General features: G+C 42.8%; 1 protein-coding gene across 1 annotated transcript in view; it reads right to left on the bottom strand.

The window, feature by feature from the left end:
• Positions 1-24648, bottom strand: part of LOC117245762 (uncharacterized) — a 78231-nt gene that overhangs the window by 9686 nt on the left and 43897 nt on the right. The window contains exon 4 of the mRNA XM_078173456.1: positions 9345-10662. The gene's annotated coding sequence lies outside the window, so the exon portion shown is untranslated. The remainder of the gene's footprint in view (positions 1-9344; positions 10663-24648) is intronic.

Below are 24648 nucleotides of genomic sequence, written 5' to 3' on the forward strand. Positions count from 1 at the left end.
CACATCACACGGTTACTTTAATGAACTTTTTGGTATTTGGAAAAAGTGTCACAAAGACAAAGTTATAAAGTATAGAGAGTTATGTAAAAAAAAAAAAAGAGAGAGAGAGAGAGAGAGAGAGAAATAATCTCTGGAAACTGCTTTCTACTTTGGGTTGTTTTGTTCTGATTTGAGAGTCAATTTGCCATTTTTGTATATTTTGTTGTGTACAATTAAATGTGATATAAGAGGTTAAAAATGACATATGTTATCAGAGAGATGGATGAGGACAAGGTTCCAACTGACAATTTCAGTTTTGTTTTCAGTAGAGGGAGAACTATTAGTGAATTACCTCACACCCCAGTCCAAGGTGCATATAATGTAGATTCACCAGCTTTTTGATCCACTCGCATGCCTGGTAATGTGGCCTCTAGCTCCAGTCGAGGAGTTACACTCTCAAGCCTTCCAGATACAACCGACCCAGCCTTAAATAACCTGATAACCCATATCGCACAGCAGGTAGGACAGACTATAAAAGATCAGTTGAGGAGTGAAAGTGAAGGAAGAGGTGTTAGTGGCACACAAGCTCAGAGCAGTGTAGGCCAGCTACCCAGTGACCCCACTTACCTCAACTTGACTGGTGCAAAGCTAGTCCTACAGTCAGATGTGAGAGAGCCTCCAGTCTTCAGGGGAGATGGGTCTGATAAGAACACAGTCTGTGAGTGGGAAGAGTTGATGGAAGTCTACTTCAGGAAACGAGCCACGCCCCTGAACGAACAGCATGCTGAAATAATGTGTAAGTTAATGGGCAAAGCTAAAGACATTGTGAGAATAACTCTGAGAAGCAGCCCATCCCTGAAGCCTCAAGAAAATCCTAAAATCATTTATGACATCCTCAGGCAACATTTTAGTGCAGTGACGTACTCATGTATGCCCATGGCTGATTTTTACAGCACTGTCCCACTGGCAAGAGAGACCCCTGTAGAGTACTGGCTTCAGCTGAACAAGGCTGTTGATGCTGCAGAGGAGGGCTTGAAGAGGCTAGGACGACACATGGAAGATCCGTGTCAGGAGGTAACCATGATGTTTGTGAAACATTGCCCCGATCCCACCCTTGCTGCCGTTTTCAAGTTTAAAGCACCAGATAAGTGGACAGCTAGTGAGGTCCAAGAGCTTATTGATCGCCATCAGACTGAAATGAAAGAACAGATGCTCTCCAAGTCAAAGTGCCCTAAACCACTGACAGTTCATGCTCAGGCGCCCACACCAGACAATTCAGTAACAGCATGCCACTCAGTGGAGTCAGCTGTGCAGGGTGAGAAGAGTGCAACACCCAGAGTCCCTTGTAATGATAACTGCCTGAAAACACTGGTCAGCCTTTTTGACCGGGCACTGTCACAAAACAACCAGGCTGCACGCAAACCAATCCCACCTGATCAGTTTCAGTATAGATCCTGCAGGGTCCGTCAGTCGCTGGAGCACTCCACCCATGCCCACTGTAGGCGGGAGCGCCTATGCCTAGCATGCTTTCAGTCCAATCATATCAAGAAAGACTGCCCAAATCGCCAGCCTGGCCGATTTCAGCGGGCCTCCCCGCCACAAGACAATGAGCATTTAAACTAACTGGCCCACATTTGAAGGGGGGATGTGTGGGCACAGAAGAATCCCTCAACAGTGGTGATATTGAGCAGCAGTACATAAAAGCGTGTGCAGCAGCACCAGCTGGTGCTAAAGTAATAGTGCAGAACATTCAGAGAGTGGGTCCCTTTGACGAACTGTTTTATACACCCGTCAGCATAATCAACACATTCCAGGTGCAGGGGATGCTTGACTCTGGTTCCATGGCCTGTACACTCAGCGAGCAAGCAAAGCTGAATATGTTGAGTGAGAATATACTCTCAGAGCCCATTCTTTTGACTCAGGAGATTGTGCTAGTGGGCTGTGGAGGGACACTGAGTTAACCAAAGTGCATGTATGAAATGGAGATGAAACTGTACGGAGAGAGCTGCATTGTGCCTGTTCTCGTGGTACCTGGCCAACGTGATGATTTGATCATAGGCACAAATGTCATCAGATTCCTCATGCACCAGCTGAAAATAACCAGTGATTACTGGCGTCTTGTCTCCAGCGGAAATCTTCTCCCAGAGTGTGAACAGTTTCTTACATGCGTATGATGCTCAGCATATTTGGAGATCTGAATTTCAGCAGTCTGTTGTGCTATCTTGACGACCTGCTTGTGTTTGCTGCAACTGAAGAGGAGGCTTTGAGGAGGTTAGAGGTTGTTTTCCAGCGGCTCCGACTCCATAACCTGAAACTCAGCCCCAAGAAATGCCATTTGATGAGATCCTCAGTCAAGTTTCTGGGTCACATTATAGATGGTGAAGGAGTGGCTGTGGACCCGGCAAAAGCTGAGGTCATATCTAAGATGTCAAAGGCAGACCTGATGGAGGATGATGGCTGTACGCCGGCAGTAAAGAGGATAAAATCCTTCTTGGGAATGGTATTTTATTACCAACACTTTATCCCTAACTGCTCTTCCGTAGCCAAACCATTGTTCGCTCTCACTGCTGGACAAAAGAGACGTGGGAAAGTCAGGATAAACTCCAATGCTGGCTCTTTCAGGAAACTCAAACCCTCTGACTGGACAGACGAATGTGATGCGGCCCTGTGTAATCTGAAAGATGCTCTGTTAAACTGTGTTGTCCTCTCCCACCCAGACTTCTCTCAGCCCGATACTGTCCATTGACACCTCACTAGACGGACTTGGAGCTGTCTTGTCCCAAATACCAGCTGGTCAAGGAAAGGCGCGCCCCATTGCTTTTGCCAGTAAAACTCTGAGCAGTTCCCAAAAGAAATACCCAGCGCACAGGCTCGAGTTTTTAGCTTTAAAATGGAGTGTGTGCGAGAAGTTTAGCCATTGGTTAAGGGGCCATTCTTTCACAGTATGGACTGATAACAATCCTCTCACTTATATCATGACAAAACCCAAGCTTGATGCATGCGAGCAGCGCTGGATATCTAAACTCGCCCCCTTACACACTCGACCTGAAACACATACCTGGCACCAAGAACATAGTAGCTGACGCTCTCAGCAGAGATCCCTTTGCAAAAACAGTCAGTGACAGGCTCATCACAGAGCAGTACAGCCATCTTCTTGCTGAAGCTGAGGGTGTTTGTCACAACGGCATTCAAGATACCTTCCAGCTAAAGGTCCAGTGTCAACAGGCGAAGAAATCAGCCTGCAGCAGCTCAAAACCCCAATCTGCCCCCTTCAGGTATCACTGTGACGCTGTGGCTGTTAAGGCTCTTTTGGATGCTCATGATCATTGGGAGGCTGCCACTGAGACAAGAGCTGTAGAGTTAATTCAGTCTGTTCAAGGCCTGTTACCACCAGGACAAGATTCACTCCCTGTATTCACGCTGGAGGAGCTTCAGCACAGCCAAGAGCTTGACCCCACTATTTCCACAGTCATGCCATTTTTCGTCCGCGGCAGGCGCCCTTTCCGGCGTGAGAGAGCAGGATTTGACACAAAGGCAATGGTGCTCATCAAGCAGTGGGAGAGGCTCAAAGCCAAAACGGTGTCTTGTACCGAGTTACTAAAGACCCCATCAGTAAACAAAAGTGACACCAGTATGTCTTGCTGGACAGCCTCAAGGAAAAAGCATTACATGGCATACATGATTCTGCTGGACATCAGGGGCAGGCAAGGACCCTGCATCTAGCGAGGCAGCGGTTCTTTTGGCCGAAGATGGAGTCTGATGTAAAAGATCATGTCAAGTGCTGCCAAAGGTGCATCCTGGCCAAAACACCAGACCCCTCTGCTCGAGCCCCACTTGAAAGCATCAGGACATCTGCCCCTATGGAGCTGGTGTGTTTGGACTTTTGGAGTGTGGAGGACAGTAAGCAGCATTCAGTGGATGTTCTTGTTATGACGGACCACTTTACTAAGTTGGCCCATGCTTTCCCTTGCACAAATCAGACGGCTAAACAAGTAGCTAAGAAGCTGTGGGATCACGTCTTCTGCGCCTATGGGTTCCCTGAACGTGTCCATTCCGATCAGGGCGCCAACTTCGAAAGTGAGCTCATAGCAGAACTGCTCAAACTCTCCGGAGTCTCCAAGTCACATACTACAGCATATCATCCCATGGGGAATGGGGGGACTGAGAGATTTAACCGAACACTTGGAAACATGCTGCGGTCCCTTTCCCTCAAAGAGAAGCAAAAGTGGCCACAACAAATACAGACATTGACATTTGCATATAATGCAACTGTGCACAAAACCACAGGATATGCACCATTCCAGCTCATGTTCGGCTGAATCCCACGGCTTCCTGTGGATGTGATGTTTAAACAGGTGCTGCAGGACCCAGTGGTTGTTGATCATGCAAGCTATGTTAAAACACTAATGTCATATCTTCATGAAGTGGCCAGAATTGCCCAAAAACATGCTGTCAAAGAACAAGACAAACAAGCAAAAGGCTACAACAGAAAACTGAAAGGCACTCACCTGCACATAGGAGACAGAGTACTCATTGCCAACAAAGGTGAGAGAGGAAAGAAAAAGCTGGCCGACAAATGGAATGCAACAGTGTACACGGTCAAAGACAGAAACCTGCAGACTCACACATACAAGTTGGAGAATGGCGCAGGTGACACAAAGATAGTGCACCGCAATCTGGTACTGGACATCAGCTTCCTGCCGGTGGTGACAACTGAAGTGAAGTCATGTGATGCTGAATCAGAGGAAGGTCCGAGTGTGACCGACCCCCTAGACTTTTTAGAGGAGGCGGATACGGAGGATAGGACCAGTGCATGGATAATGAGTGGATCAGAGGACACTCAGAGTCAGGGTGCTCCAGAGCTGAGTGAAGAGGAGTTGTCTCCAGATGATCCAATCCAGTGCCCTTCAAATGATCAGGCCTCCTCTCACAATGACAGTGACTTGGACAGTTTAGCAGCAGAGCCTGACTCAGATTCACCACTCGTACTTGTACTTTCAGTGCCCCCTAACGCCCAGTTACCTCCAGCAGATACAGAAAGCTGCACTGAGTCACAGTCACAACCAGCAGGCCCAATTCATGACACAGATACTCAGGTGCCCCCCAAAGACACAGGCTGTGGCACAGACACAAAAATGCATTCGTCAGCAGACACAGAGCAGGTGGTCAGAACACGAGTAGGCAGAGTCAGTAAAAAGGTAAATCGACTCATTGAGTCCATGGTTCAAAAGCCTTTAGGCTTCAGAGATTTTGCAAGTTCAGTTAGTAAGAGGTCTCAGTCACTCCTCACACTGTTTTAAGAGAATGAACATGTTTGGTTTATTTCTTGTGCCTGTAATCTTGTGAACATGTATCTGTGGGACATCGTGACTATGCAGTGTTTGATATGCAGTATGCTTCATGTGTTTGAAAGTAGTGGGACGTCTGTATGGTGTAAAAGGCATCGTATTATCTAAGAGGGGCTAAGGCTTGATCACCCTTATGTTTTCTCTGAACCTATGCAGTAGTAGGTACAGTACAGGCCAAAAGTTTGGACACACCTTCTCATTCAATGCGTTTTCTTTATTTTCATGACTATTTACATTGTAGATTCTCACTGAAGGCATCAAAACTATGAATGAACACATGTGGAGTTATGTACTTAACAAAAAAAGCTGAAATAACTGAAAACATGTTTTATATTCTAGTTTCTTCAAAATAGCCACCCTTTGCTCTGATTACTGCTTTGCACACTCTTGGCATTCTCTCCATGAGCTTCAAGAGGTAGTCACCTGAAATGGTTTTCCAACAGTCTTGAAGGAGTTCCCAGAGGTGTTTAGCACTTGTTGGCCCCTTTGCCTTCACTCTGCGGTCCAGCTCACCCCAAACCATCTCGATTGGGTTCAGGTCCGGTGACTGTGGAGGCCAGGTCATCTGCCGCAGCACTCCATCACTCTCCTTCTTGGTCAAATAGCCCTTACACAGCCTGGAGGTGTGTTTGGGGTCATTGTCCTGTTGAAAAATAAATGATCGTCCAACTAAACGCAAACCGGATGGGATGGCATGTCGCTGCAGGATGCTGTGGTAGCCATGCTGGTTCAGTGTGCCTTCAATTTTGAATAAATCCCCAACAGTGTCACCAGCAAAACACCCCCACACCATCACACCTCCTCCTCCATGCTTCACAGTGGGAACCAGGCATGTGGAATCCATCCGTTCACCTTTTCTGCGTCTCACAAAGACACGGCGGTTGGAACCAAAGATCTCAAATTTGGACTCATCAGACCAAAGCACAGATTTCCACTGGTCTAATGTCCATTCCTTGTGTTTCTTGGCCCAAACAAATCTCTTCTGCTTGTTGCCTCTCCTTAGCAGTGGTTTCCTAGCAGCTATTTGACCATGAAGGCCTAATTGGTGCAGTCTCCTCTTAACAGTTGTTCCAGAGATGGGTCTGCTGCTAGAACTCTGTGTGGCATTCATCTGGTCTCTGATCTGAGCTGCTGTTAACTTGCGATTTCTGAGGCTGGTGACTCGGATGAACTTATCCTCAGAAGCAGAGGTGACTCTTGGTCTTCCTTTCCTGGGTCGGTCCTCATGTGTGCCAGTTTGGTTGTAGCGCTTGATGGTTTTTGCGACTCCACTTGGGGACACATTTAAAGTTTTTGCAATTTTCCGGACTGACTGACCTTCATTTCTTAAAGTAATGATGGCCACTCGTTTTTCTTTAGTTAGCTGATTGGTTCTTGCCATAATATGAATTTTAACAATTGTCCAATAGGGCTGTCGGCTGTGTATTAACCTGACTTCTGCACAACACAACTGATGGTCCCAACCCCATTGATAAAGCAAGAAATTCCACTAATTAACCCTGATAAGGCACACCTGTGAAGTGGAAACCATTTCAGGTGACTACCTCTTGAAGCTCATGGAGAGAATGCCAAGAGTGTGCAAAGCAGTAATCAGAGCAAAGGGTGGCTATTTTGAAGAAACTAGAATATAAAACATGTTTTCAGTTATTTCAGCTTTTTTGTTAAGTACATAACTCCACATGTGTTCATTCATAGTTTTGATGCCTTCAGTGAGAATCTACAATGTAAATAGTCATGAAAATAAAGAAAATGCATTAAATGAGAAGGTGTGTCCAAACTTTTGGCCTGTACTGTAGCTCATAATGTTGATGGTAAAGCTGCAGTTAATCCCAGACGAAATTTCAGAGTATGGTTAGATGTCCATGTGTATCATTGTAAACAGACTCATTCTAAGGTGTGGTTTTGATTTTGGTGAAATCTAGGAGGGGAGGATGTAACTGATGTTTAAATAAGATTGTTTATATTTCACCAAAAGTCCGTTTTTATTTCTATTCACATGTTGCTGTTAGTTTTCATGTAAAATTCCTGTTTCTGTATTTCTCTTGGGGAGCTTTTATTTTGTTAATTTCACTTTTTCATTGCGTGACCTTTGACATTACGGCGAAGTCAATTCCTGTTGTTTAGCGGTAATTCTCCTCACTCAGCTCTAGCCCTGGAGATGAGAGGTAAGATGCTACTAGCGCTTCTGTAAATAGAGTGGTAAAATGTGGTAAAAATGTTAAACATACTTGCAATCTGTACTTTGTATGGGTCACACATGTTGTATTTTATTAGCGTACCGCTCTCTCTAGCGTGTATGTTCCTTTTTTTACCGTGTATAGCACTGTTATGTTGCTGGTTAGGTCGCTGTTTTAAGCTAGGCTATCACAGCGTGGAGACCATTTCTGATGCAGTTTGTTGTGATGTACCTTTCTTTTAAAGGTGTGCAATGTGGAGACTGGTTGTGAGAAAGTGCTGTATTGAATTTAATGTGTTTTACACAGGTATGTAAGCTCCCTTTTTTGTTTTTTTGTCATGATATATATCATATGATATTAAGTCATGAAATACTGAAAACTGCTGCTAACGGATAGAAAAAATATTTCTGTGATTATACAAATGATTTAATTTAATGTAAAATTGAACATGATAGCCGAGTGAGTCATAGCAGAATATGCGCTTATTAACAGCTCATAATGCGTCTTTGCGGCTACTGGATCTGAAGTGGGAACAGTGTTGTATAAAGGTTAATAAACTGTTAATATGAGATTATTAACAGCTCATAATGCGTCTTTGCGGCTACTGGATCTAAAGTGGGAACAGTGTCGTATAAAGGTTAATAAACTGTTAATATGAGCTTATTAACAGCTCATAATGCGTCTTTGCGGCTACTGGATCTAAAGTGGGAACAGTGTCGTATAAAGGTTAATAAACTGTTAATATGCGCTTATTAACAGATCATAATGCACTCACTGAAGTTAATACTTCTATTAGTTATGCACCTATTGCAACAGATATCAATCATTATTTCAACATTAAAGAATTCTGATGTGTTATTTTCACTCTAGTATGTTATTATTTTCTTTAGCAAAGGATCATGGGAATCTCATTTCCTCAAAATGGCATACTAAGACAAACATGAGTTATTTGAACTTAAACATTTGAGCAGATTGATTCAGAGTTAGCTGCATTATTCACTCGTGATGAGAATTCAGCCTACCAATGGTGGTGAAAACACAACATCAGGACATATTTCCTTTTCATATTGATTGTTAATGCAACCACTATTGTCAAAAACAGGAAAAAAGGATTGGAAACCCTAATAGTTGAGTTCTAAAAAAATGACAGATCTGAGTTCATTTGGCTTTTTCAAAAGGTTTTGTTACTTAGATTGACTGTTCGTGAATACAGTGTTTCACAAAGCTCCCTGTAATCCATCAGTTTTCTGAAAGTGAGTGACAAAAGTCTCAACATCTGCCAGGCCAAAGGTGGCCAGGTCAGTGATGTCTTCAGGCCTGTTGCTTAGGTCAAACATGGTAGCAGCGGCCATCAAGACACCCATATCAAGATTGCCAAACCGTGTGGTGAGCCTTTATCCATTAGCCTGCTCAACATAACACACAGCTCATCGATGCTCCTAACACATTCACTCTGCTCATCCTGCTTCACACAATTTACTGTCACTCTTGTATCTCAACCATCTTCACACACATTTCACTCACTTTAATGCTGTGTTCCCACCAAACGCGAATTCGCAAATTCGCGCGTCAAGATTACATACAAAGCCAATGCAAAGACGCGATTAGACGCGAATTTGCGCCAGGCGGCGTGATGGACGCGATAGAGGCGTCTAGCGCAGCGCGATAGATGCGAAATTCGTGTCCATCGCCTCATCGCTCGAGTTGAAAATATTGAACTTTTGAGGTGAATTCGCGTGACGCTGTGCCGCGAAAGCCAATCAGCGTTGAGATTCTCCCGACGTCACTGGTGTGTGTCAACAACATCCAGTTGTTGACACAACAATAAACTGCTACTCACCGGAGACAGATGGACAGACGCTCCGCAGCTGAAATGGAGCGCCTGTAGTTGGCATCCTGCCGGGAGATCCTGGCGCAAACCCTCGCCAACAGGTCCTCAAACTGGGCCCCAGTCAGCCTGAAGTACCGCTGAAAGCGGCTATCATCCAGACGGAGTTCCTGGAGGTGGTGAAACGCCCTGACGTCTAGTTGTTGATGCTGAGATGGAGGAGAAACGTATTGTGGCGAGGAGGAGGAGGAAGGATAGTAAAGCTAAGGTTGTCAACAACGCCACCCTGGGAATTTCACCCAGCGAATTATTTTTGCAATACAAGGCACACAGGTACGTTTACTCAAGAGGCGTGAGTAATTAAAAATGTCACGCAGGGAGGGGAAAAGGAAACTGATCAGGGCTGAGGCCTAGTTGATGGACGGGGCCTAGTGCAGGGGAAGGATCCACCAAAAAAAAACAAATCAACTTATATCACCGGACACACGTGGCAGACACACACTCAGTGAAGTAACCCACTCCCAGGAACACAGCAGACAAGACACAAGGGTGCCAACACCAGATCACCAACACCGCCACCACCGGCCTCCAGCCACTGAAAAGAGGGGAAGATAAAACAAATTAGTGGGGTTGCAACAAAAACACAAAGCAAAATCTAACAAAATTATAATTAAAGGGGCAGGGCACAAACTTAAACTTAACAAAATATATCAACCAGTAACTACCCAATTCGGATTCAACAAATATAGCCCAAACAAAAAAGAAAATAAGGCTAACGAACAGAAAAACAAAACAATTTCCTAATTGCATCAAGGACCTTTCAAATTAATTCAAGTAATTAGCAAATGAGTTACACAAATAGACCGAATCAAGTTCAACCCAAACAAAACATACAAATAAACCTATACAAATAAGCAAAAATAATGGTGTAAACCCACGCTTTCACACATGCATTCCATATAAATAGAGAACCGTGCCCCGGCATGCGGCCGAGCAACTGCCCGCACCGGACATTGAAACAGTCACCAAGGGTCTATTTTGTTGAAGTAGAGCTACAAAGCGGTTTATAAAACCGCCACGTGGCGCCGTGTCATAAAAGCGAAGCCGCAGCAGAGACACGCCGCAGACGCGGTGGAGGCAAAACAGCAGCGCCCCAATAAGCTGGTTACAGTAATTCCTAATCAAGAAAAATACTATTAGCAATATTAAGTACACTGATGATGACGCGGTGCACGTTATGCTACACATACATACCTTTTTAGCAGCGATGGACACACACACTCATGAGAGGAGGAGGGAGAGAGGACCCCTGGCAGCTACCAGCATTTACCTGTGACCACACTAGCATTAGCCACCGGACAGCATCAACCATACCCAGATAGCACACATACATCTGGCCGACGTCAGTCTGAGGACGACACATCGGCCCTGAATTTATAACGTCTGACGAGCGTCGGCCACATGGGTGGATATAATACTCTTTTGTCCCAGCTCATCAAGCGTCTCTGTTACGTCGGCTTTGGGTCGGCCCAGTGCCGTAGAATGTCTGCCCACATACGGAAGTCGCCGCAGAGGCGGGATTTCATCTCCGCGATGTTTGTTCGGAACTGAGCTCGCAGCACACAGCATCTCATCGCAGTTGGTTTCAGGTAAGCTAACTGGAATAAACTGGCAGAAAATAGCTTTGTTGTTTCTTCTGTGACCGTTAAAAGAGGTTCCTGGTGAGTGGCGAAGCACGACTGGGTGTATATAGCTTAGCACATGTCCCCACCAACTAACGTTATCTTTCGTTAGCTGTTAGCTAGTTTAGCGGTTTAGCTCATGTTATGCTAACAGGCTACAACTGTGGTGTTTTCATTTTATTTTCCCTAGTTGACGTTATCTGCTCATCTGGTTATCGTGAGCACTCGTTTTGGGTTAAAGTGGAAGTGCCCGGAGCTGCCACCCGTGGTCCCGCGGCCCCCCGGCCTGACCTCCGGGGCCCTGGACGTGTGCTCAAGTGTCTGGGAGAGGAGCGGAGAGGAGCACGGAGGTCAGGCGGGGCGGGCCGACACTGTGTATCCCAGAACGGGTGCTGAAGTGTCGGTGAGACCAGCAGAGAGGAGCGCAGAGGTGAAATAGTGAAGTTTAAGGATGCCTTCAGTATGTTGTTAATGTGATTTTATGGGCAATTTATCAGGCGAGGTCTCCTCCTCTGCAAAGCAAACTGACCCGGTGGCTACAGGTAATAGAGCATTTTTGAAACCACAGTTTTTCCGAGATGAAGGACTGATTGTTGAGCTGCTGTTAACAGTTAACGGAGTTAACGGATCCCGTTATTTAACCGTTTCAACACTAAATTAAGCAGAGTGACGGACCCAAAGCCTTCAATCTGGCTAAAAGACAGCTGAAATGCTAACAAAAAATACAGTGGTGAAGTTGGGATTTGTTTCTTGAAGTTATGTGCTCATCGTCTTTTCTGTCTCTTGCAGGCTGCCAGGAGAAGCGGACTGGCCATCAGATATTGTTTGTGGAAATTTGAAAATAAAGTTTGTCAAACTGACTTTTGTCTCTTCATTGTGCACACTTACACACGAAATAGGGTAACAGTCAGCTATTTTTGAATGTTAGCACTGATTTCTCACATTGGATGGTGAAATATTTGTAGTTTGAAAGGTCCGACCTAAATGAATAAAGGTCGTAGTTAACGAAGCATATGAATATTAATGAAGGAGCGGCCACTGAGCGCAACTTATTTTATTGATCGTTTGAACGTTGCGTGGTGGTCATTTTCGATTAAAGGCCAACGTCTCAGCGACATCTTGGCAATGAGCAAACGCTCTCCCTGCTATGTCTTAACGATCTAAACTTGATACATCGGGCCGACGTCGGCGAGGACACCTACCACAGACACACGCAGCAGCGCATACAGGGGGGCCGGAGCAGCACACAGGCAGTCGCCCTACAACACAACACCAATGCCTTAAGCACATTGAGAGACACAAACAACCAGCGAGGTGAAGCAGCATGCAGTCATACCTGTCGGATCAAATGACCGCTAACCCGGAAGTGACACAGAGGTGACGGAGGCGCAAAGGAAGAACTGGTGGGTGGACTGCCGCTTTTATACTGGCCCACCTCATCAGCGGCCACCAGCACCGTTCATTATTAGGCTCGTTCGAGATGAACTGCGCCTCGCCTGAAAAGTAGACGAGAGCAGGCGGCCGCAGCGGGGGGCGGTGACAAAAAGCTGCGGTGAAGTCGGACAGTTTCCCGACAGTTTCCAGCAGCCTTCAGTCCGTACAGGAAGTCACAGACACACTCACATCCTGTCTGGAATGATGTCAATTCATTAAAAAAGTGATCAGGCCCATATATCAGTTTGTTTTCACCATCAGTCACACAACATGTTTTCTGTTCACAGAATAAACCATCAGGTCAGACAAATACAATCTTAATCTCTAAAATACAACAAAAATGAGTAGTTTATCTAAAACGTCATCTTGTTGAGTCGACATCTGAACCAATCAGCTGTTAGATCAGGTGAGAGCCGGGCGGTGCAGTCAGTGGAGAGCAACTGCAGCGCCTGGCTCTAAAAACTGCGGCCGCCTCGCTCTCGCGGCTTTATCGCCGTCCACTTTTGTAATACGTCAGAGCAAGTTGGGATGAAGTCGGACACAAAACTAACTGGCATGCATTGTGCACCGATCGCCGGTGATCGAATCTGCGCAGGACTGGCTCATCTCGAACGAACCTATTAACAGTGGCAAATCACAAAGGATAAACACCTCTATGCTGCTACATTATCATTGCGGTGTGCGGCTACCCGGAGCTATATGATACTACGTGTCTACTCTACAGAGACCGCAACAAAAAAGAGCAGGTTTGGGTGAAAGTCACCGAGGAGACTGGTCTACTTGGTAAGTTCTGTAAATATGTGTCTTTTATTAGTTTACAAAATGGTTGTACTATGAACGTTAGCACTAGCTTAGCTCCAGTTAGCACAGCCGGCTTCCCCGCTCTTGGCGCGAATGACGCGATAATGCGAATTAACAAAATGGTCCAGCGTCCAAACTTGCGCGTTACGCGCGGCACACTACGTGCGAGTAAATCGCATTCATCGCGTTTGGTGGGAACACAGCTTAACTCACACAGAACGTCATTAGGATGCGCTTAGCTACCGGAGCTATTTCTAGCGGCACCCTCCACAAGCCGCGACACACACGCACTCTCTTAATCGCGGTCAAAGTCAATGTCTCTGAGTGTCACAGTTACACACTAAGGTTCTGCTAACACATAGTACTACTGTTATCTGGGTGTTCATTATACTCAGCTTACCTGTGGGAAATTTAGAAACATGACCGGCTGTTAGTTCAAGTATGACCTTCATCTCTGTAGCTAAAGTTGCTACCCTAATTATTACTGACTGAATGAACCGAGTACACCTCTTCTGATTAACTGTACCGTTATCGTCATTATCATGAACATTAAAATTTAGAACACAGTCACATTTTATAACTTTGTAAGGCCATCATGTACATGATTTGCTGAGTTGCTAGTGTTAGCTATCACAAAGAACTAGAACTAGCTAAAACAACAAGCTAATGTTAGCCTATAGCCTACTTTAACAAACTAACTTACCACAGGGGCAGAAACAGATGAAACATCGTCTTCAGAGTCCCGAAGCAAAGTGTCACATCCTACTCCAACTGGAGCGGCACTGGAGGAGCTTGCAACAGTTGTTTCAACCATCTCAGCATTGCTATGGTCTGTGTTCTGATGTGGAGTGGCGAGCATAGCTGGTGAGTGGCACCCAGCGTGACGTCATGCAGCGAGTTGAGTTCCGTGTGTGTCCATGCGCGCACGTGTGGAGCCAGATCAGGTGCAGCAAAAGCCACTGTATTTTTGCTGTTCATAAGTTTTTATTGAAGTTATTCAAGCGACAAAAGCGACGTTCAGATACCCATACGTAATGACGTTGTAAATAACACCCATTTCGATATTGCTTTGACTTTTTTTTTTTTTTTTCTGTCCCGGAATTGTCCCAGACACATCATCTTTGTGTCCCAGTAGCAATTTTTATAGTCCCCGGGACGTCGGGACACCGTTAGTTTTGAGCCCTGAGAGCATATTAATACTTTATTAACGTTTATACGACACTGTTCCCACTTTAGATCCGGTAGCTGCAAAGAATCAAGCTGTGCTATAAACAGTTGAAAACAAGTTGAGGAGCAACAACTTGGGCTCAGCTTGGGACAGTATTAGAACCATGACGGGACTAAACGACGAAGGAAAGAAAAGGGTGGCGCTAGAAGGCTTCACCTCAGACATGGCACTAGCACAGGAACTTAATAAATTTTACTCTAGATTTGATGTCCATGATTTTAGTAGTGAAACCGCTGTTTTAAAAAGAACTTTTCTGAGCTCCAGTGATTTTACTCCCTCCTTTTCTGTTCAAGATGTTGTGAATACTTTTAAGCACTGCAAAATGAACACAAGCCCTGGCCCTGACAATATTGGCAGCCGTTTGCTGATCCACTGTGCCGACCAACTATGGGGTGCCGTTTGTAAAGTGGCTCACGCTGAAAATAACATCAACATTTTGCCACATTTAGCTTCAAACAATGTTTAAAAAAGTGTTGTGAATTTTTTAACGTCACCTTTTACCACATTTACAGCAATATTTGTTAACTTAGAAATATATTACATAGTTAAATCTAAATATTAAATGTGGCACCTAAATGTTAAATGTTAAATCTAAATATTAAATCTAAATGCTAAATCTAAATCTAAATATTAAATCTAATTCTAAATGTTAAATCTAAATGCTAAATATAAATATAAATGTTAAATCTAAATGTTAAATCTAAATGCTAAATCTAAATCTAAATGTTAAATGTTAAATCTAAATGTTCTGGGTGAAACTAAATATTTAGCTAATATGCAAATTCACACTGCCGGTCACCGGAAGTACCAAAATAAAAGCTCGAGATGGTCAGACTGTGTTTATAGAATCAAATAACGAATTATAACCAACTTATCGGGGGAAATGAACACTTGAACATACATTAGTGTGATAATAACTACCTAAAATAACAAGAAACATGTTTGGAGAAATTTTATTTGACGTGTACTTTGAGTTGTTAGTGTCCCTTCGGAGGGACTAACAACCTAAGCTAAGCTAACAACCGTTAGCTGTTAGCCCCGTTAGCGGTGTCTGTAATGACTCATTAACTCTTAAACGGTCCGTGAAAAAATATTTTTTTCCAGTGGATATCTTAGTTACAACATGATTGAGCTAGCAAAGCAGTTTTGTGTTGCGATGTGTGGTATTTATTCAGTTTTGGGAAATCACGATGTCTAGAAAGCATCAGTGGCTGCAGCAGCAGCAAAGCTAACATCAGGACGTCATCTGTTAAAAGCCTCCCGTTGTCGGATACGACATGAAACTACTCCAGTTAGCTCAATCATGTTGTAACTCAGACATCCGCTGGAAAAAAAAAAAAATTTCACGGACCATTTAGAGTTAATGAGTCATTACAGACACCGCTAACGGGGCTAACAGCTAACGGTTAGCCACGCTAATCTACAATAACCATGTTATTAATTTCAGAACATGATAGTAATGTTTGTTCAATTATTGTGTTTATAGACTTTACAAACACCAGATTAGTCTAAACGGTGATATAGTGACGTGAAAAATGTGAGATATTCATATATATATGTAGCTAAAGTCTGCTGGTTTTCTACCCGGAAGTATTTGTAAAAAACAAGGTGATTCCCTCCGAAGGGACACTAACAACTCAAAGTACACGTCAAATAAAATTTCTCCAAACATGTTTCTTGTTATTTTAGGTAGTTATTATCACACTAATGTATGTTCCAGTGTTCATTTCCCTCGATAAGTTGGTTTTAATTCGTTATTTGATTCTATAAACACAGTCTGACCATCTCAAGCTTTTATTTTGGTACTCCCCGGTGACCGGCAGTGTGAATTTGCATATTAGCTAAATATTTAGTTTCACCCAGAACATCTAGATTTAACATTTAACATTTAGATTTAGATTTAACATTTAGATTTAACATTTAGATTTAGATTTAATATTTAGATTTAGATTTAACATTTAGATTTAGATTTAGATTTAATATTTAGATTTAACATTTAACATTTAGGTGCCACATTTAATATTTAGATTTAACTATTTAATATATTTCTAAGTTAACAAATATTGCTGTAAATGTGGTAAAAAATTCACAACACTTTTTTAAACATTGTTTGAAGCTAAATGTGGCAAAATGTTGATGTTATTTTCAGCGTGAGACACTTTACAAACGGCACCCCATAACCAACTGGGCTCTATCTTTAACCATATTTTTAATCTGTCACTCAGTCAACAGAGAGTTCCGACCTTGTGGAAACAATCCACAATTGTTCCCATCGCCAAAACAGCCGCCCTAAATCCCTGAATGATTACAGACTAGTTGCCCTGACCTCACTAATAATGAAATCACTGGAAAAACCTCACAAAAAAGGAACTATTGGGCAAAATTGAACATCTTCTGGACCCTCTGCAATTTGCATATCGCACCCACAGGGGGGTGCAGGATGCCACCATCACTCTTCTTAACCTCATACACAAGCATTTAGAGGGCAGCAAGAACCATGCCAGATTGTTATTTGTGGACTTTTCCTCAGCATTCAATACAATTCAGCCCCACCTGCTGGTGGAAAAACTCACCAGACATTTCAAGCTGGAATGTTACACTGCGGGTTGGATCTTGGACTTTCTCACTGACAGGTCTCAGAGGCTTAGGGCCAGATCTACTAAAGGTCTGCGTGTATAAAAACGTGTGCAAACTCATTGCACACGTAAAAAAATGTACAAACGGATTTACTAACAGTGCGCACTAAGGGCTGCGTCTTTCAAAGGTGCAAAATAGCGCGTCTGCATCCAGTTAGTACGTCTGCTGCAATGAATATGCAATATGGGGCGTTTACACGCAATTGTTCGTGTGCTAGGAGGAGAAAATGTAAATATATTAATTTAGCACACGCAACGTGATTTATCAAACCTGAAAGCAATTTTGCTCATAGAAACTGCGTGTATATTTAACACGTGTCAAAGGGAGGTGCAAACGGTTGGTATGCGTAATTGCGCACACATGGCTGCGATTATTGTTGCAAGAAGGAGACATCGAAACGATGAAAGAAGACGCAGAGAACCTATGTTTCACCCTCGTGTGAAGCAAGCAACATGGGCTGGAGCAGAATGCCATGCCAGAGGAGAACGAATGAATGAATGAGCCGGCTGGCGCGGTCACTGTTGAGATTACATTCGTTTTTTATTATTAACAAAATGTTTTTTTATTGACCGTATGAATAGTTTTGTTTTCAAATAAATATTTGGAAACGAAAATGTATGCTTACAGAGTTGTGCAATATGCATAGGCAACTGTATGTATCAAAATGTATAATTTTCAGCAGCGGTCGGAGGTATAAATGCTCAGAAGTCTAGTGTGTTTAATTTTTGTAACTTAAAGGCTTCAGAAAACATACAAGATCAATTTTTAGGAAAAGTCATAGGAAGAGAAGCTTGTAGGTTTTATCTAAACAGAGTTATTTGCATTATAAAGACCCAAACAGACCGTTGTGGCGATAGTGTTAAACCAGCGGTCGCGTTAACCAGATACTCTCAGTCATTGACCGTTTTTTTACAACAATGACCGGAAAATCTGAAGGCCGTCGGTCATTTTGACCGGTTGCAATTACCACCCCTGCCCACTTGGCGGCAGAGTGCACAGTCAGTGGTTTAAGTGGCTGCCGTTTTCACACTGCAGAGAAAAAGTCATTCATCTGCTTCATGTTGCGTTGTTAACATAACGCCATGGAAACACCGGACGCGGAACCGAAGCGCAGCGCCCAGCAGCGGAGGCAGTTTTCAGTCGGCGCCCATGTTAACCTACCTGACTGTCCACACAGGCCGCTGAGCAGAGCGGAGCGCCCGTGGAGGCAGCGCTTCAGTTTGGTGTCTGGTCTATTTTTCATGCGAGCCGCGAGCGCTTCTGTCAAGCTGGATCCAGCGTATCGTACTAAACAGGAAGTCGGACACAGAAAAGACGAGAGAATCCGGCCAATTTTCAAAATAAAATAACAGCAGCACGCACTGAGGAACGTGAGGAGAAAATACCATGTTTATAATTTAAAATAACACAACAGTGCATAACCGAACACATTTTTCAATACCATAATCACTTCATTACAATTTTAATTTTGTGTCACCGAGCCTACAGACATAACTACATAACGCCCTGGACACACCGGACGTGTTAGTGACGTCCAGTGTGTCCAGGGCGAAGCCTAATGGCACGGGTGTGTGGATGTCTGTTCATCTTTTCGTTCATGTCCTTATTAATGCAAACTTTATAACTTGCTTGTTGGATTTATTAAAAACGAACGAATGAAAACTAAATGAATATTTATTTGAATATCTTTATTATCATTTAAAAACGAAAATTAAAATGACCGGTAAAAACAGATTATGACTGGATTTTTATGACCCTGTCGGTCAAAATGACCGGCGACGAAAAAGTCTAGCGCAACCTCTGTGTTAAACATAATGCTGTAGATTAGAATACGAGTGCGAGTGTGACCCAATAAACTGCAGAGCATTGCAAAGTTAAGCAAATCAACATTTATTGAAAAAAAGATGATTGAAATCACTTTTTAGATTGCAAAAATTATGATCACACAAAATACACAGTCTCATTAACTTCTAATTATGTTAAGCCACACAACATCATATCAAAGACACGTTGTTTCAGTCACAAAATATATTAGGCTATAGCTTTAACATTTATCGTGGCAAAAAACTAAACTAAACAGTTCTTTATCGTATAGCCTATTTTACATAAAATTAATATTCACAGCCAATGTAAGAAAATTTAAACGTGACAGTTGAGTGTATTATTTGTGTTTCCTTTTATGCAGGTGGAACTTGCCCGCCGTGCGCACCTCTCCTCCCTCTCTGGTCCCTGGCTGTTGGTCACAGATTTCTTCACATATAGCGTTCCTTTGTGAGACAGTCAGGTTTCTTTGCTGCAGCTCATTCAAGTGTTTATTGTCCTCATCTACCAACACCTCTAATTCCATAGGGTCGAATTTCACTTTGCGCTTTCTCTCCAAACTGGCCATGCTGCAAACCACAAAACACGCAAAACCCTCATTTAAATAGGGTGTCTCCAACACGTTTGCACCTCTTGTCATTTGCGCAATCACTCTTAGTAAATCACCCGCAAACCGTGGTTCAGCCCCACATGCAAAATTCTAGATTGCGCAGGCAAATTAGTACACGCAAATTGGGATCTTAGTAGATCTGACCCTTAGAGTAAATGAGCACATATCCACACTATCAAAAACATCAACTGGATCCCCACAAGGCTGTGTTCTCTCTCCTCTCCTTTATATCATGTACACAAACAACTGCCGTAGTAAATTTGACAACCATCACATTGTTAAATTTGCAGATGACACAGTTATTGTGAGCCTGTTAAATGACACTGAAATGTCCCATGGTCCCGTTTTAAATGAGTTTTTGTGCAATGGTGCAATGAAGCCTTTTTGGAACTGAATGTCACAAAAACAAAGGACATGTGCATTGATTTTAGATGCAACCACCCTGCCCCTGTAAACGCCACTGTAAATGGAGAAATTGTGGAGATTGTCGATTCATACAAGTACCTGGACATCATAATCGACAATAAACTGACTTTTGAGAAAAACACCGACATGCTGATCAAGAAAAGCCAGCAGCGTCTGTCTTGTCTAAGGAAGTTGGCAAAGTTCCAGGTCGACAGATCTCTGATGACAATGTTTTATAGATCTTTTATTGAGTCTGTTGTCACCTTTTCTTTTATTTGCTGGTTTGCATCTCTCAATCTGACACAGAAAAACTCATTAACCAAGATAACAAAAGTCAGCAGTAAAATCATTGGCACTCAGCAAAAAACCCTTTCAGAACTGTACAATAACCAGCTATCAAAGAAGGCAAAATCCATCATGTCCGACAGCACTCACCCCCTGCATTCAGTACTTAAGTTCCTGCCCTCTGGTTCCCGCCTCAGACAATGATTAGCCAAAACTAACAGGTACAATTTCTCCTTCATACCCTCTGCCATCTCACGGTTTAACTTCTGTACAGTACAGGTAGCATCATCATTAGTTCACATTTTATTCATGTATGTGTTTTTATTTATTTAGTTATGACTGATTTTATGTGACTGTTGCCTTGTGTGTGTCAACCTTGTTGATGTCATTGTTGTTTGTTGTTGTTGTTTTTATTGCTACTGCGGCAGAATCAATTGCCCCTCGGGTACCTTAATATAAAGTGTTACCCATGATGTTTACGTAGGTCTGCACTTCCTCCAAAGACTGAATTCGAGCCTGGTAACCTTCTTTGGCTTCTGACTTTTCCCCTTCAATCAGCATGTCGATGTCCTCTGGAGTAATCACAGGTTTAGGCCTCAGGGCAACCTCTTGCAGACGAGTTACAGAGTGAGCTGACTGATCCATGAGGGACACGATCATGTCGTAAGAGTGAGCTGTGTAAGTGATCTCTGTCTTTTGCCTCTGTTCTTTTGTAGCTTGTTTGCACTCGTCTTTCAGCTCTTGCAGTGTCGGCCTCACAAAAAGTTGTTTCTGAGATATTGCATTCACAAGAATGAAATGGACGCAAGGTCACAGTGACCTTTAACCGCCAAATTCGAATCAGTTCATTGTTGAGGCCAAATGGACGTTTGTGCCAAATTTGAAGAAATTCCATTGTGGCATTCTTTAGATACTGCTTAAGGACCAGAGCTTTAGGATGATACAGATACCACCCTGAGAGGGTGATTTATATATGAATAAATAAATAAATAAATAAATAAATAAATATATATATATATATATATATATATATATATATATATATACATATATACACACATATTAGGGATGTAACGATTACCGATATTACGGTAAATTTCGGTTAATTTTTACACGGTAAGAATTACCGTTTATGTTTAATAGCGACACTCAGGACATTTTCCCCCCAACTAAACGCACAAAATCTGAGGTCTGGGCATACTTTGGGTTTCTGAAGAATGCCTAGGGACAGCTGGTGGAGGACAACTATCCTGTGGGCAGAACATGCAGAAAGAAAGTTGCTGCGAAGGGTAGCAACACTACAAATCTGCTGGCTCATCTCCGTGACCATCATCCACAGCTTTACAGCCAATGCAAGTTATGCTATGCAAATGTCAGTTATTGTGTGAGGGACTTCGGTTTTACTAAGATTGTCATAATGTGTAACTCTCGATGTATATACGGGACATTCGAGCCGTATCTGTCCTCCTAAACGGCGACTAGGTTTTCTGTTTTCGTTTAAGACACTTAGGAGCTAATACTAGCTGAGTAGCTAATAGCCGTATTAGCAGCTATGTTGCAAAGTGTTTCAAAACGAAACAGAGCTGAAAACACTGAGTGGAGCCGACAGAATATAAACTGACGTAACGTAACGTAACGCTAATTGAGATCAACTATGATTGAATCACTGTGATTATGGTTATTGTATGGCAAGCTAGAATCGATATAGACGGCCAGTTAAGCTTTCTTGACATAAGCTCAAGGAAACAACATAAAACGCTGCCGTGTTAACCTTTGACTGAGAGCCTTAATGGGGGCTCTCGATTTTTTAAGGTTAATTAAATTCACTGCTCACAGTCTTGACCTAACACACACACACGAGAACATGCACTCCTTTTCTCATACAGGCACTGACTCCTCTGACTCACATGCACACTCCTAATGTGTGAATTATTCTGTGTAATGATGACCATTGCCCTTAGGGTTTTTTTGGTTTCTCCTGCACATTTGTGATATCTATTCTATATATTGTATGTCTTTTATTCTACTCTTGCATTGTTTTGTTTTATATATATTTTTCCTCTCGTGCTAATAAATAAATAATATACAAAATATTTACATATTTTGCTGACTGTTAAAATGCACCAGACAAATAAGCTTTGTTCCCGTAATGTGTTTACATATTTTGTTCATTTAAAATAAAATTTTCTGTTGCTGTGCCAATCCCTTGCCCCTTTTAATGTGAAAGTTTAATTTTAATATAAGATTTTGGCTGTTAACATTTTGGTATGATAAGGAAGTTACAAGATTTAGTGAAGTTATTTCAATATATCTATTTTTTGGACATTTTACAGCGCTTAAAAAAATATCGCGATATTATCGTTTACCGTGATAATTTGGTCACTATAATCGAGATATCAAATCTTCCATATCGTTACATCCCTATAATATATATATATACATATATATATATATATATATATATATATATATATATATATATATACACGCACGCAAACACACAAACACACAAACACACACACACACACACAGTGTGCAATGTGGTGTTGCTTCCTTTCACACAAGTCAGACCATTTCCCCGAAGGAGCACCTAGCCCAGGTGCTCCAGATCAGGCATTCAGGCCACACCTCGTCTCTGTGGGGGAGGCGGGGCTATGGGCTACACACACACACACACACACACACACAGTGCGATCTTCGTGAGGGGAGATGAGGCGGAGAAGAAAACAGAGAGTTGAGCGTCAGAGAAAGACAGGGAACTTGTTCCTAAACCAAACACCACGGCCCTGTGTAGGAGTGTTTTGGATTAAAACCAAATGACAGAGGGCAGCCCAGTAATGTGGACGAGCCGGTGTGCCAGGTTTGTTCTAAAACCATATCAACAAAAAGAGCGAATACTACCAACTTAACTGCACACCTGAGAGTGAGAGACTGACAGTCTATTTCTTTGTATTTATTTCGATATTTTTACGTGTTATTTCGGATATTTAAATTTTCTTTTTTGCATTCCTAAATATTCTTGTTAAATAAGTGTTTATTTCTCTTTAAAAGGGTGTACTTAAATCATTATGCCTTTATTATCATTTTATAAGTTTAAAAATGGTCTAAAAACAGCAACATTACAACAATAATGAAAATGATATTAAAAGCACAATATTACTCAATATTATCGCAATAATTTCTGACGCAATTAATCGTCCAGCAAAATTTGTTATCATGACAGGCCTAATCATAATAACAATAGTCAAGTTTTTATAAAGTAGTTGAAACTAGCTCCACCTCCAGCAGCTACAACAGTAACATGCTGCTCTAACACTGATGCTTCATTATTAATAATCTAATGATGTCATACAGTACAGGCCAAAAGTTTGGACACACCTTCTCATTCAATGCGTTTTCTTTATTTTCATGACTATTTACATTGTAGATTCTCACTGAAGGCATCAAAACTATGAATGAACACATGTGGAGTTATGTACTTAACAAAAAAAGGTGAAATAACTGAAAACATGTTTTATATTCTAGTTTCTTCAAAATAGCCACCCTTTGCTCTGATTACTGCTTTGCACACTCTTGGCATTCTCTCCATGAGCTTCAAGAGGTAGTCACCTGAAATGGTTTTCCAACAGTCTTGAAGGAGTTCCCAGAGGTGTTTAGCACTTGTTGGCCCCTTTGCCTTCATTCTGCGGTCCAGCTCACCCCAAACCATCTGGATTGGGTTCAGGTCCGGTGACTGTGGAGGCCAGGTCATCTGCCGCAGCACTCCATCACTCTCCTTCTTGGTCAAATAGCCCTTACACAGCCTGGAGGTGTGTTTGGGGTCATTGTCCTGTTGAAAAATAAATGATCGTCCAACTAAACGCAAACCGGATGGGATGGCATGTCGCTGCAGGATGCTGTGGTAGCCATGCTGGTTCAGTGTGCCTTCAATTTTGAATAAATCCCCAACAGTGTCACCAGCAAAACACCCCCACACCATCACACCTCCTCCTCCATGCTTCACAGTGGGAACCAGGCATGTGGAATCCATCCGTTCACCTTTTCTGCGTCTCACAAAGACACGGCGGTTGGAACCAAAGATCTCAAATTTGGACTCATCAGACCAAAGCACAGATTTCCACTGGTCTAATGTCCATTCCTTGTGTTTCTTGGCCCAAACAAATCTCTTCTGCTTGTTGCCTCTCCTTAGCAGTGGTTTCCTAGCAGCTATTTGACCATGAAGGCCTGATTGGCGCAGTCTCCTCTTAACAGTTGTTCTAGAGATGGGTCTGCTGCTAGAACTCTGTGTGGCATTCATCTGGTCTCTGATCTGAGCTGCTGTTAACTTGCCATTTCTGAGGCTGGTGACTCGGATGAACTTATCCTCAGAAGCAGAGGTGACTCTTGGTCTTCCTTTCCTGGGTCGGTCCTCAT

This window comes from Epinephelus lanceolatus, chromosome 12 (genome assembly GCF_041903045.1).
Source record: "Epinephelus lanceolatus isolate andai-2023 chromosome 12, ASM4190304v1, whole genome shotgun sequence".
NCBI classification, from domain to species: domain Eukaryota; kingdom Metazoa; phylum Chordata; class Actinopteri; order Perciformes; family Serranidae; genus Epinephelus; species Epinephelus lanceolatus.